Source organism: Anolis carolinensis, chromosome 5 (genome assembly GCF_035594765.1).
Source record: "Anolis carolinensis isolate JA03-04 chromosome 5, rAnoCar3.1.pri, whole genome shotgun sequence".
NCBI classification, from domain to species: Eukaryota; Metazoa; Chordata; class Lepidosauria; order Squamata; family Dactyloidae; genus Anolis; species Anolis carolinensis.
This window is the reverse complement of record NC_085845.1, coordinates 101,782,209-101,796,130: the sequence shown is the minus strand read 5'-3', so window position 1 is coordinate 101,796,130 and position 13,922 is coordinate 101,782,209. Positions and strand designations below refer to the sequence as shown.

Sequence of the window (13,922 nt, the reverse complement as noted above, 5' to 3'; positions counted from 1 at the left end):
GGGTCGCAAATCTGTAATTGTAGCAGTATTGAATGACTGAGGATGGTGCAATATCGCTGCCTTGCAGCGTTTTAATTTTTGTATATTTTATCATGTTTTAATTGTTTTGTTTTATAGTATATTTGTTGATGGCCCTCGTGGCAGAATGTAAGCCGCTCTGAGTCCCCTTGGGGAGAAGGGCGGGGTATAAATGCACGTAATAATAAATAAATAAAAAGAGAGATCCATCAAGAGGCCACTCTTGACCTGTCAAGCTGTACTAGGAACCAATTCACACTGGAATGTATAGAAAACAGCCCCCCCTTCTCCCAGCTTGTCCTGTCAGCTTGTGCATCCCTAAAATCTAACACAGAGAAAGTCTGATTTTTCTACATTTCACTGCTTCTAATGTGCATACAATATATGTCTAAAAATCCATCTTTTTCAGTTCCTCATCAGTATCATCTGCATACCTAAGGTTGTTAATGTTTCTTCCAGCAATTTTAACTCCGGCCTTGGATTCCTCAGGTCCCGCATGTCGCATGATGTGTTCTGCATACAAGTTGAATAGGGAGGGTGAAAGTATGCAGCCCTGCCGTACTCCTTTCCCAATCTTGAACCAGTCTGTTGTTACGTGGTCTGTTCTTACTGTGGCTACTTGGTCTTTCTACAGATTTCTCAGGAGACAGACAAGGTGACTTGGTATCCCCATACCACCAAGCACATGCCACGGTTTGTTATGGTCCACACAGTCGAAATCTGGCTACCTGTATTACAAAACTCTAAAATCAAAACAGTAGTTGGGAACCAACATTCTGAGGGCACAGCTAATGACTGAACAAAGGATGCCTCCAGGCAAGAGACAAAAACCTTTCCAATGCTAATTAGGGTGATTAACTGAAACATTAATGCTGGCTTCCCAGTGACAAAGGACTCTTGCCACACCGTGGAATCTACACAGATATATATTCTTTCCTTTCCTTACTTAGTTTATCCATACCTCACAACCTCTGAGGATGCCTGCCATAGATGTGGGCGAAACGTCAGGAGAGAATACTTCTGGAACATGGCCACACAGCCCGAAAGACATACAACAACCCAGTCGAAGGCTGTTAGGGTCTCTAAAAAGGTCATGCCTTTCCAAAACTGCGCGAGTAAATTCTCCCTCATGAAACGCCATGAAGAAGACGACTCCCCGCTTTTCCCGTCTTGTTGGACTGAAGTCTTTCAGAGAGAGACGTGCCTGGGAGCAAAGGAGACAAAACGGCCTTTGCCTCTCATCCTTCGAGAGCGACGCATGCAAAGCCGCGAAGCTCCAAGCGCGCGCTAACTTTCCAGCGGAGGCCTGTCACGTCAACAAGGCAGCCTGCTCGGGAGAGACCCTCAGCGAGGGAGCCAGGCTCGGCCCCGCCCACGCCCCGCCCCCAGCCTCGCTCTCCCGGCAGAAGCAGCAGCAAGCAGCAGCAAGACTGGCGCCTTCTTGGAGCTGCGAAGGCAGTGAGGTGAGTGCGGCGCCTTTCTGGAGGCTTTATTTTGAGGGGGAGAGACGAGGTGGCCCGGAGGCCTCTTCCTCAGGGCGGGGCTCCAGGCCAGGATGCCAGGCGAGCGGAGGAGGGGCACATCTGGCCGGGAGGGGCCTTCCTGAGGGGAAAGGGGAGAGCGCCTCTCCGCCTGGCCTCACAGGGCGGCCGAGAGGAGCCTTAAGCGCCCCTGAACCGCACGGGGAGAGAGAGGCCTCCTTTTGGAATCCCCGAAACAGGGCAGTTCGAAAGGGGAGGGGGACTTCCCGGAAGTGAAGCGTCGGCCTCTTCCAGATGTGGCTGAAGGGACCTCTTGGGCCTCGCATCGCCCCGCGCATGCGCCTCTCAGAGTCTCTGAGGGGATTGATCCAGAGGACGGGGAGGGGAGATGCTTTTTGCAGTTTGAAAAAGCAGGGGGAAGAAGGAGGGAGGCTCTTCTCTGTGTCTGAGGCTGGTCTACAGTGCCAGCCATGGGCAAACTTCGGCCCTCCAGGCGTTTTGGACTTCAACTCCCACAATCCATAATAACCCCAAATAGCAGCTGACTTGAAGGTTGGGTTGAAGGTTGCAAGTAGACATGAAAGCTGCCAGGTTCGAATCCCACCCGGGGATTCCTAGTTCTGCTTCCTAGTCTCCAGGACAGCAGAAAACAAGCTTGCTCCCTATGACTTCCCCTCAGGAGCCCCTGATGGTGTAGTGGACTAAAGCCTCATGACTTGAAGGTTGGGTTGCTGACCTGAAAGCTGCCAGGTTCGAATCCCACCCGGGGAGAGCGCGGATGAGCTCCCTCTGTCAGCTCCAGCTCCATGCGGGGACATGAGAGAAACCTCCCACAAGGATGGTAAAACATCAAAACATCCGGGCATCCCCTGGGCAATATCCTTGCAGACGGCCAATTCTCTCACTCCAGAAGCAACTCCGGTTGCTCCTGACACGGAAAAAAAAGCTGGATTATCACAGCTGGGGCCCCTGGTGGTGGCGCAGTGTGTTAAAGCGCTGAGCTGCTGAACTTGCAGACCGAAAGGTCCCAGGTTCAAATCCCGGAAGCGGAATGAGTGCCCGCTGTTAGCCCCAGCTCCTGCCAACCTAGCAGTTCGAAAACATGCCAATGTGAGTAGATCAATAGATACTGCTCCGGCGGGAAGGTAACGGCACTCCATGCAGTCATGCCGGCCACATGACCTTGGAGGTGTCTAAGCTCTTCGGCTTAGAAATGGAGATAAGCACCAATCCCCAGCGTCAGTCACGATTGGACTTAATGTCAGGGGAAACCTTTATCTTTACCTTTTCTCAACCTACTCTTTTTTCGTGTCAGGAGTGACTTGAGAAACTGCAAGTTGCTTCTGGTGTGAGATAATTGGCTCTCTGCAAGGACGTTACCCAGGGGACACCCGGATGTTTTGATGTTTTTACCATCCTTGTGGGAGGCTTCTCTCATGATAGAGGGAGCTCATCCACGCTCTCCCTGGGTTGGATTCGAACCTTCAGGTCAGCAACCCAACCTCAAGTTACAAGGCTTCCTACAACCTACTGAACAAGAGAATTCTGGGCACTGCAGTTTAAGGGAGATGTTGACAAACTGGAATGTGTCCAGAGGAGGGCGACTAAAATGATCAAGGGTCTGGAGAACAAGCCCTATGAGGAGTGGCTTAAAGAACTGGGCATGTTTAGCCTGCAAAAGAGAAGGCTGAGAGGAGACACGATGCTAGCCATGTATACATATTTGAGGGGAAGTTTTTTGGGTTTTTTTTCGTGTCAGGAGCAACTTGAGTCGCTCCTGGAGTGAGAGAATTGGCCGTCTGCAAGGACGTTGCCCAGGGGACGCCCAGATGTTTTGATGTTTTTACCATCCTTGTGGGAGGCTTCTCTCATGTCCCCGCATGGAGCTGGAGCTGATAGAGGGAGCTCATCCGCGCTCTTCCCCGGGTGGGATTTGAACCTGGCAGCTTTCAGGTCAGCAACCCAACCTTCAAGTCACAAGGCTTTAGTCCACTACGCCATCAGGGGCACCTGAGGGGAAGTCATAGGGAGCAAGCTTGTTTTCTGCTGTCCTGGAGACTGGGAAGCGGAACGGCTTCAAAGAAGATTCCACCTGAACATTAGGAAGAACTCTCATTGTGAGAGGTGTTCAACAGTGAAACTCTGCCCCAGAGTGTGGTGGAGGGCCCTTCTTTGGGGGCTTTTAAACAGAGGCTGCATGACCATCTTGGGGGGTGCTTTGAATGTGATTTTCCTGCCTTCTTGGCAGGGGGTTGGACTGGATGGCCCACAAGGTATCTTCCAACTCTATGATTCTATGAAAAGTTATCCATAGTACCTAAAGGTTAATGATGCTCAAGTTGGGGGTGATGGAGCAGATGATGCAATAGTGGGAATGCAGCACAATATAGTTGAAGAGGCAGTACAGAAATATCTGGCTAATCTAAATGAATTCAAGGTGCCAGGGCAGACTGGAGTAAAGCAAATGTTACCGAATCTTCAAAAAAAGAAAAAAGGTGGGGGTGGGGGAGAGGACCCAAACAATTACCACCCAGCCAAGAAATAGGAAAGATTCTAGAGTTTTTAATTAGGAATGCCATATTCGCAAAACGTCAACACTGGCTTCTCAAAAACAGATGAATGTTATCTTTTCTCTTTTTTTTAGCTTAGTAGAGGAAGGGAATTTTGTGGATATAACACGTCTTTGACAAGTCACCCATAACATGTTTTCCCCTCCTACATGCAGAGTCTTTACCACATGGCCCTGGGTGCAAACTGTGTTCAAAGCAAGCAGGAACATGTCAGCATGGCATTTCTTTCTTTTGAAACCGTTCCCTAATGGCATCGACTTCTGCTTGGGTTATGAAAGGTGCATCACATTGTGGCCATTCCTTCCAACTTTGTACTTCCCAGCTCATGTGCTTTAAATTTTTTGGGGGGAGAATTGTTCAATTGTAATGGTTGGGAATCATGTACAAAGACATGGTTGCAGGAACTCTTATACTGCCTATTAGGAATTGTGAGAGTTGAAGTCCAAAATGTTTGGAAGGCTGAAGTTTGCCCATACCTAGGAATGACAGTCTGGCACCTTCCTTACAAATGTGAGACCCTCCAGATTTTTGAGACTCCACCGCCCTTCCAGAAGCCCTAGCCAGCTTGTCCAATGACAAGGAATTCCGGGAAATGGGATTCAAAAAACCAAGAGGGCCACACATTTTAGACCACTGCACCGCCCGGGCTCAGTGTTATGGAACCTAGCGAGTTATCGTTGTCCAAGGTCTTCAATTCAGCCTTCCTTGTCAGAGTGGTGGTGCCTCCCCATGCTACAACTTCCACGATCTCAGCACTGAGCCATGGCAGGAAAACCGGCACCTAACTGGATTTATTCTACACTGCAAATCAGGGGTCCTAAAACCTCTTAAGAGAAAAAAAATTATTGGAATATATTCAAATGGCCTTCATCTAAGTAATATATATATTGAACAGTATGGGCCCAGGACATAACCATGCGGCATTCCACTAGTAACTTCTTTCCAGGAGTCTTCTCTCTGTAACATCCCCTAGTGGCTTTTGCCCCAATAATGTAATAGTACTGTACTTAGAAGAATTCTGGGAGCTGAAGTCCAAAACACCTGGAGGGCCACTAGTTTTGAAACCACTGCACTGTTCTGGCTCAATGTTATGGTACAAGGTCTTCATTCAGTCCTTCCCTCTCAGGGTGGTGATGCCTCCCCATGCTACAACTTCCACAATCTCATAGCACTGAGCCATGGCAGCGAAACTGGCATCAAACTGTATTCATTCCACAGCTCAGATCAGGCGTCCTCAAACCTTTTAAGAGAAAAATTATTGGAATATATTATAATGGCCAAGCTAGCAAATGGTATTTGGGGAGAAAACAATGAGGAATTTGCTAAAAACTGGAGGCTGGCATTTGCATATTTGGAAAGGAAGACAAATGTAGACTTTAAAGTAGCCACAAGGGGAATTTATTAAAAAAGATATAAGGGCAGGTATTAATTGGGATAAGATTCACATTGAGTAGTGTCTGAGATCATAGGTAATGGGTTCACAGGTGTGGGGAAGGAGGGTAAGGGTTTGATAAGATGTTATAATTGTACAATTTCTGTTAGTTACTGTACTCTTTGTACTTGACTTTTTTTGTTTTTCACACACAATATTTTTTTTTTAAAAATTACAGAAAAAATTAAAGCGGAGGGAGGCATCATCGTCCCTCAGACTGTTGCGGGGCCAGACTATAGTTTGAAACAAACATGAACAAATTTCTATGTACTTCACATTTCTTATTTGCAGTGTCAAAAACCATGAAAGAACAATACAATATTTAAAATGATGGACAGTTATAAGCAACATAAACTTACCAGTATTTCAGTGGGAAGTGTGGGCCTGCTTTTAAAGGCTGATGAGATAGTCAAGTTAATTAGGGTTGTTCTTGTTGTGTGCCTTCAAGTTGTTTAAGGCTTAGGGCAACGTTAAGTCAAAGGTTTAGGGCAAGGACCGAGTAAATATCATTGAATGGCCACATCCGGCCCGCGGGCCTTAGTTTGGGGACCCCTGGTGTAGACGTACCCCTAGATGGGTCTAGCTATGCAACTGACATGTATTCAGGGTTGTTGTATGTCTTTTGGGCTGTGTGTGGCCATGTTCCAGAAGTATTATCTCCTGACGTTTCGCCCACATCTATGGCAGGCATCCTCAGATGCCATAGATGCCCTGCCATAGATGTGCGCGAAACGTCAGGAGATAATACTTCTGGAACATGGCCACACAGCCCGAAAAACATACAACAAGCCTGTGATCCCGGCCATGAAAGCCTTCGACTACACATTGACATGTATTCATTAGTCAGGTTATTCAGACAAATTCAGAAAGTATCCAAGAAAGTGTATGTGCAGTTTGGCAAGATTTCTGCAAACCTGAAGTGCTATTGGTTAATGCAGAGCTTTCCAAACTGTGTGTTGTGGTATGTTAGTGTGTTGGCTGCAGTGTCTAGGTGTGTTGCGCTAATGTGACAAGAAACCTTTGAGCCTATGTGAAATTAGCAATCCTAATTTGCATGCATTTCTGTGTAGCAAAGGTTCCAAAAAGTGTGGTGTGCTAGCATATTTTTCTGAGAGAATCTTGGAAGTGTATGTTATTATTTTATAAATCTTATATTTTAAAAATATAAATGAAATGTTTTTGTGTCCTCATATACTAGTTATTACAATTTATGTATCTCTTATAAGGGGCTGGTTTAACCTCCAGTTTGCTAGTAAAACCTAATTACTGCGTCACAAAATGCTGCATGTCTAAAAAGTGTGTTCCCAACATGAAATGTTTAGAAGGCTCTGGGTTAATGGGAAGTTGCACAGGGAGGAAAAAGGGAGAGAGGCTGGGAACTGGAGAAAGAACTGGGTCTTGTGACACCGCTTCATCCAATGCATCAAGCTGTTTCAGAGAGAAGATAGATGGATGGCAGATTAGAATCCTCTGCAACACAGTTTGCTCTGTGCTGCTGATCTCTTGAGCTGCCACTTGGTATTCCAGAACAGTGCTGCAACACATAAAACCATTGTATTGGAAGAGACCACATGGGCCATCCAATTGAACCCACTGCCATGTAAGAAATGGACAAAGTACCCCCAACAGATAGCCACCCAGCCTCTTTTTAAAAATATCCAAAGAATGAGTGTCCTCCACACTCCAATGCAGTGAGTTCCACTGTTGAACAGCTGTTGCAGTCAGGAAGTTCTTCTTAATTTTTAGGTGGAAGCTGTTCTCAGCTCCTGGTGCCTGGCTCCTTGCAGACTCAGGCCCTGACTGCCTGGCTGAAGCAAGGCCCAGCAGAAACACCTGCTGCCTCCAGAGGCTGGGACATAAAAGGAGGATGCTGGCACGGGCTCAGTCACCCAGCACCATCCAAGACAGCCAAAGAAGACCTTAAGATCATGATGGGAGGGAGGGGGGGGGGGCTAGTAGGGTGTATCTAGATGCTGTTTTAAGTTTTAATATATCAATGGTTTTAAATTGTGTTTATATGTTTATTGTTTCTATTTTATGTTTTTTATTTTCTTTGTATAATGAGGCATTGAATTTTTGCCTAAATGTATATTGTATGCCGCTCTGAGTCCCCTACGGGGTGAGAAGAGCGGGATAGAAATGAAGATAATAATAATAATAATTCTCCTGCAATTTGAATCCATTGCTCCAAAGTCTCTAGGGCAGCAGAAAACAAGCCTACTCCCTCTTCCTTATGATATCCTTTCAAATGTTTGAACATGGCTATTTTGACTCATCTCAACCTTCTCTTCTCCAAGCTAAAGATAGAGCATGGTTTTCAGACCTTTGATCATTTTAGTCGCCCTCTGGACACGTTCTAGCTTGTCAACATCCCTGTTAAATTGTGGTACCCTAAATTGGACACCATATTCCCGGTGATGTCTGACCAAAGCAGAATAGAGGGGCACAATTTTTCCCTTGATCTAGACCAGGCGTCCCCAAACTTTTTATATAGGGGGCCAGTTCATGGCCCCGCAGACCGCTGGAGGGCCGGACTATAGTTTTACAAAAACTGTAAACAAATTCCTATGCACACTGCACATACCTTATTTTGAAGTAAACAAACAAAACTGAAACAAATACAGCCTCAAAGTTAATAATAATCATCATCATATCATCATCATTATCATACTAAAAATAATAAAGAGGGTTGGAAGAGACTCCTTGGGCCATTTAATCCAACCCCCTGCTGCCTTTGTGCACCAAAAGCACAAGCAAAGCACCCCTGACAGATGGCCTCCCAGCCTCAATATTATTATTAATAATAATAATAACAATACATCACACAGTCCTAAACGCTTGGGAAGTGATATGAAATCTAGATATATATCTTGTTTGCTGTTATACTGTGTCTTTGTGTCAATAATAATAATAACATAAATTATAATTATATTATATATAATTATATACATTATAATTAATAATATTATAAATAATATAATAAAGAGGGTTGGAAGCGATCCCTTGGCCCATTTAGTCCAACCCCCTTTTGCCTTTGTGCACCAAAAGCACTAGCAAAGCACCCCTTAATAATTAATTATTAAATAAATAATAATTAAAGTACCGTTATAAACTAGCAAAGCTTTGGAAGGCACGCATGTGCCTACCTCAACAGAGGAGAAGGGAGCTGCCACTGCGGGGGCCAGATCAATGGCTTCGATGGGCCGCATGTGGCCCCCGGGCCTTAGTTTGGGGACCCCTGATCTAGACCATGGCCCTCAAACCTTTTAGGCTGAAGGTTGGTCCTTAGACAGTTAAGAGGCTGGATTCCAGTTTGAAAAAAAATCATGAATGAATTCCTATGCACACTAGATATATCTTATTTTTAGTGCAAAAAGAACAATAAAATGTTTAAAACGAAGAACAATTTTATTCAACATAAACTTACCAGCATTTCAGTGGGAAGAGTGGGCCTGGTTTTGGCTGATAAAATAGTTAAGTTAATTAGGATTGCTGTCGTTATGTGCCTTTATGTCATTTCAGACTCAGGGCAACCCTAAATCTTAAGTTTAGAGCAGACTCCAAGATCTCTTTGACATGTACTGTTGTTGAGCCAGGTTTTTTTTTTAATCGTGTCAGAAGCGACATGAGAACATAGTGCAAGTCACTTCTGGTGTGAGAGAATTGGCCATCTACAGAGACGTTGTTCAGGGGACACCCACATCTGTTATCTGGGAGGCTTCTCTCATGTCCCTGCAAGCTAGAGAGGAGATCCCCCTGTCCCGCGGATTCGAACCGGCAACCTTCAGGTCAGCAGCCCAACCATCAGGCCAGCAGTTCTTTTGGCACAAGGGTTTAACCCATTGCGCCACTCATTGAGCTAGGTGTCACCCACCCTATATTTGTGCATTTCATTTTTTTCTGAATAGAATCCTATAGTTGGAAGAGACCAAATGGGCCATCTAGTCCAACCCGTGCCATGCCAGAAAGGCACAATCAGAGTACCCCTGACAGATGGCCTAGAAATTCATTTTGTTGCTTTTGGCTCAGTTCTCTAAACTCTCAAGGCCATTTTGAATTCTGATCCTGTCTTTTGGTATAAGCCAGTCCTCCCAATTTAGTGTCACTTTCACAGAGTGATAGACCACAGGCTGCTACTGAACCACAGTTCCAGTCAATAGTGCTTCCGGTCATGTTAGTCTCTTGATGCATAAAAAGGAGGAATGAGAGGGGAAAAAGATAAATGGCAGCACCTTTAAGGCTAACTCCTTATTTTTGCATGGGCTTCCGTGGATATCAATCTGCTTCTTCAGATGCAGCATAACAGTTGTTATCATTGCACCCAAAGTTTATATCCATGAAACACATGCAAATATATATATTTAAATAAACAGTTTTAAAGTTGCTGCTACTTTTCTTCCTCCATCTCTTTTTTTTCCAACCCCTAGTGAGTTTTCAGGAAACTGCAAATACAATTGTAACAATTTAGCACAAATATAACACCACAAATGGTGGTGGTGGTGGTGGTGGTGGTGGTGGGGGGGGGGGGGGGTTTGCTGGCCCAACACATCTGATAGGCTGGCACTGTTTTAGAATGAGGTGGGGTCTCTTAAAATCTAGGAAATTTAAGGAGCAACCTAAAATATCTATGGTTATTCTTTAAATCAGGATTTTTATCAAAGTACTCACAACAGATTGCACTCCTGACAGCTTGTTTAAAAGCCTCCAAAAAAGGAGACTCCACTACCCTCCAAGGCAGCACATTCCACTGCCAAACAGCTTTTATTGTCAGAAAGTTCTTCATAATGTTTAGGTGGAATCTCTTTTCCTCTTTTCATGCAATCTGAATCCATTGATCTGTGTCCTATTCTCTATCACAGCAGAAAACAAGCTTGCCCTTTCCTTAATGTGACATCCTTTTAAATATTTGAACATGGTTTCCTCTTAGACTTCTTTTCTCTAAGCTAAATATACCCAGTTCCCTAAGCTGTTCTTAATGAGGCTTGGTTTTCAAGCCTTATACCATTTTGGCCATCATTCTCTTACACTTTCAAGCTAGTCAATATACTTCTTGCATAGTGGTGTCCAGACCTGGACATAGCATTCTAGATGAGGTCTGACCAAAATGGAATAGAGTAGGATGATGACTTCTCTCGATCTAGACACTATACCCCTATTAATGCAGCCTGAATCACATTAGGCTATTTAGGCTATTTTAGCTCTATTAATACTTCTAAACCTCTTTCACGTGTAATGTTTTCAAGCCAGGTATTACCTGGCCTGTATGTGTGCATTTCATTTTTATTGCCTACATGCATTTTTCTTGGTTACAATTCATTTTGTTAGCTTTGGCCCAGCTTCCTTATTATTATTATTATTATTATTATTATTATTATTATTATTGTTATTATTATTATTATATTTATTAATATCCTGCTTTATCTGCCCAAAGGGGGAGTCAAAGTGGCTTAACATAAAAGCATTAGTATACAATCTCTTCCACTGAGAGCTGTTCAGCAGTGGAACTCTCTCCCCCAGACTGTGGTGGAGGCTCCTTCTTTGGAGGCTTTAAGCAGAGGCTGGATGACCATCTGTTGGGGGTTCTTTGAATGCGATTTCCTGCTTCTTGGCAGAGGGTTGGACTGGATGGCCCATGAGGTCTCTTCCAACTCTACTATTCTATGATTCTATGATAAGGTCATTTTGGATTCTCATCTTGTCCTCTGGGGTATTAGCTATTCTTCCCTATTTGGTGTCATCTACAAATGTGATAAGCTGTACCTTTATTCCATCACTGAAGGCATTTATAAAGATGTTGAATAGCACTGGGTCCAGGACAGAACTCTGGTATCCCACTAGTTACTTCTCTCCAGAATGAGAAGAAGCCACTAGTAAGCAGCCTTTGGATTTGGCCAGTCAACCAACTCCCAGCCCATCTAAGTGTAACATTGTCTAGCCCAGAGACAAGATGAGCTCTGACAAATACATTTTCAGTTGAGCTATTCTAGATAAGAATCGCAGAAACATATGGCTAATATTGGAAGCCTAAATACCCTAAAGCAAACTGCGATCCTTCAGATGTTTTGGACTTCAGCTCCCAGTCAGTTTACCAGCTGTTAGGAATTGTGGGAGTGAAGTCCAAAACATCTGGAGGAACTCAGTTCGAGAAACTCTGCCCTAAATGCACCAGATCCCATTTGATATTGGAAGGTAGCCAGGGTCAATCTTGGAGAGTACTTGTATAGGAAATGACCAATGAATACTTGGTGTTTTCAGAGGAAGGAACTGCCAAAACCACTTCTGAGTATTCCTTGCCTAATTAAACCTATGAAATATTCACACATTTTTTAGTAAAAAAAAGTTCATTAGTGACTATTATTATTGTTAACAATTTTTGCTTGAGTAGTAAATTACAGTATATACTCGAAGATAAGCTGAGTTTTTCAGACCTTTTTTTAAGCTGAAAAAGCCTCCCTTGGCTTATAATGGGGTCAAGGTCAGTTTTACTATGGAGTAAACAACAAAACCACTGAACCAAATCACACCAAATTTGGCCACAAAAGACATAGTCATCCAAAATATGTCTTTCAATAAAAAAACTTAGAAAAATAGTCCAAATTACTGAGGTTGAGGAAGAGCCTCTCTCCTCCTAACTGCAAGTTAGAAAGGTAGGCTCCGCTGCCTTCAGCCCCCCCCCCCGCTGCCTTTAGACCCCGCCCCCTTCGTATCCTAGCAACTCCCTCAGCCAAAATGGCGTCCAGGGCAGAGGCAAAGTGCACTTAGGCCTGATCCACACTGCCCATAAAATACAGATTATCTGATTTGAACTGGATTCTATGGCAGTGTAGATTCAAGGTCCTTCCACACAGCTATATTACTCATTTATAATCTTATATTATCTGCTTTGAACTTGATTATCGTTAGTCCACACTGCCATATAATCCACTTCAGTGTGGATTTTATACAGCGGTGTAGAAGGGACCTCGTATAATCCACTTCTAAGAAGATAATATAAGATTATAATTATTATATGAAATAATTACTGTGGTATAATAATACAGAACAATATAATCTCTAAAACAAGGACAGTAAATAAAAAGCAACACTCTGAAAGCATGGAAGTTGCAGAAAGAAAACCATCAGGGCCAGCTAACACTTCCCAGCAAAGTTTTCCCCCAGGCAGGAAGCAACCAGGCTTTGAAGCTTCAAGGTCATTAAATACGAATCAAGGTGCCTAATTGCAGCATTCATACCTGCCACACCAAGACTATTAATTGCTATTCAAACCGGGCAACCAAGGATTCTGCAAGGTAGAAAGTGGCCAGGTTTGCAAGCAGCAAGGCTATTCAGTGCGATTCAACCTGGCCAACCAACGTTTCCCCTAGGTGAAAAATCTCCAGGCTTTGAAGCCACGAGGCTACTCCGTCCCATTCAACCTAGCATAGCAAGGATGCCCTATGTAGAAAGAACCTATATAACTCAGAATGCCAAGGCAGATAATCCATAGTATCTGCTTTGAACTGGATTACCTTGAGCCGCATCAAGACTATTAATTGCTGTTCAACCTGGCCAACCAAGATTTCCCCTAGATAGAAAACCCCCAGGCTTTGAAGCCATGAGGCTATTCCATCCCATTCAACCTGGCCAGCGAAGGATGGCCCTATGTAGAAAGTAGCCAGGCTTTGAAGCAGCGAGGATATTGAGTGCAATTCAACCTGACCAACCAAAATTTCCCCTAGATAGAAAACCTTCAGGTTTTGAAGCCACAAGGCTACTCTGTCCCATTCAACCTGACCAACCAAGAATTCCACAAGGTAGAAAGCAGCCAGGCTTGCAAGCAGCAAGGCTATTCAGTGCTGTTCAACCTGACCAACCAAGATTTCCCCTCAGGTTTTGAAGCCACGGGGCTACTCCGTCCCATTCTACCTGCCCAAGGAAGGATGCCTCTATATAGAAAGCGGCCAGGCTTTGAAGCAGTGAGGCTATTCAGTACAATTCAAATTGGCCAATTTCCCCCCCCCCCCCCAGAACGCAAGTACCCAGGCTTCCAAGCAGCAAGCCTATTCCATTGTATTCCACCTCACCAAACAAGGCTTAACCATAAGAAGAAAACAGCCAGGCTTTGTGGTTGCAAGGCTATTCACTTCTATTCCACCTGGCCAACAAATAATTTCCATAAGCCGCAGCAACGCAAGGCTGGGCACCGCTAGTCTTCCTTAAATTTGTCCTCATATCTTTTGCTCTTTGTGCTTTGTATCATCCTTCCTGCCATCTCGAAACATGCTGAAACTTGTCCATATCCTTCTTAAAATGAGACACCCAAAATGCAATACTGCAGATGAGGCCTGACTGTTGCAGAACCGTGACAGTAGATTTCCCTAACTGGATAACTATGGATCTATTAATAAAGGTCAAAACATTATTTGCTTTCTTAAGTGCAGC

General features: G+C 44.3%; 1 protein-coding gene across 3 annotated transcripts in view; it reads left to right on the top strand.

Annotated features, from left to right (window-relative positions):
• Window positions 1-1,347: 1,347 nt before the first annotated feature.
• tspan9 (tetraspanin 9) overlaps window positions 1,348-13,922 on the top strand; it is a 178,596-nt gene continuing 166,021 nt past the window's right edge. For all 3 annotated transcript variants that reach the window (XM_003221386.4, XM_062982001.1, XM_008111339.3), the window contains exon 1: window positions 1,348-1,481. The gene's annotated coding sequence lies outside the window, so the exon portion shown is untranslated. The remainder of the gene's footprint in view (window positions 1,482-13,922) is intronic.